This window comes from Camelina sativa, chromosome 12 (assembly GCF_000633955.1).
Source record: "Camelina sativa cultivar DH55 chromosome 12, Cs, whole genome shotgun sequence".
Lineage (NCBI taxonomy): Eukaryota > Viridiplantae > Streptophyta > Magnoliopsida > Brassicales > Brassicaceae > Camelina > Camelina sativa.
The window spans coordinates 6,619,388-6,620,598 of record NC_025696.1 but is presented as its reverse complement, the minus strand read 5'-3'; the positions used below and the strand labels follow the sequence as shown (position 1 = coordinate 6,620,598).

General features: G+C 28.7%; 1 non-coding gene across 1 annotated transcript; it reads left to right on the top strand.

Moving 5' to 3' along the window:
- On the top strand, positions 695-766 carry TRNAK-UUU. The gene has a single exon. It is a non-coding gene; the product is annotated as a tRNA-Lys (tRNA).

Sequence of the window (1,211 nt, the reverse complement as noted above, 5' to 3'; positions counted from 1 at the left end):
CTAAACCCTAAACCCTAAATCTTAAATTTTAGATCATAAATTTAATCTCATAGTAATTGTAACAAATGTAGCCAAATATGAAGATTTTTTACTAGAAAACATAAAACTGATGATCAATAACATATGAAAAAGATTTGATGGATGATATTATATGTATTGAACATGAAACTAAATAATCATAAACATATAAGCATCTGGATTTGGTTTTGTAGATGATAAATATATCGAAATGCAAAATTTTAAAAAAATATAAATGTGGCTAAGAAATATATATATTATTATCTACTACTCAAGATTATTCAAACACATATATCAAAGCAAGAGAGTAAGATAAACAAATAACATAAAAATTATTTGGAAATGGAGAGAGAGTTAGAGAAGGTGAGAAAGAAAGATAAATGAAATAAAAAATAAAAGAAAGATGTGTGTTGAGAAGTAATGTGTTTAGAGAGAAAGAGTTAGAGGGTAAGAAAGTAAAACACTATAGGAAAAGTGTGTGGTGGTCCAAAAATGTGTTAGAATACAATTTTTTTAGAAAAGTGTGTTAGAATGCAAATATTCCTATATCATTATCGTTATGTTTTGTATTGTTTGATTATTTATGACGTTAAAAAAAATTTCTTAGAGGTTCTTTGCAAAGGACCTAAAGAGTAATACAGTATATATAATAAGAAAAGTTTATTGAATCGCCGAAGCCGTCTTAGCTCAGTGGTAGAGCGCGTGGCTTTTAACCACGTGGCCGTGGGTTCGATCCCCACAGACGGCGGTTTTATTAATTTTTTGTTCACACGTATATGATTTTCTTTCTATTTTTGTTATAGTTACTTTCTGTTTTAGTCTAGACTTAAGAGGATGAGGAAGTAACAACCAAACCGAGATAATAAACCATGTCTACTTTGTACAATTTAACTTAATCAATATATTAAAGCTAAGTAAATGTTAGAATTGACTTATATAAACAAAACGTGTTTGAATTGATAGGAATGTAGTGAAATGTAGTCTTCATCAAACAAGAGATTCAAATGTAGAGTCTTCGTTATTTGTAAAGTTTTGATATCCTTTGAATTTTGTGTTTAGACTACCAAAAAAGTACTAATATAAAACAAGCTGAGAATGTTTCTTGAATAGAAAGAATCAAAAAACAATAGCTTGCTTCTATTTGACCATCTCAATCCCACATCTCACACGACGGGGTCTTCCACTAATAAAAT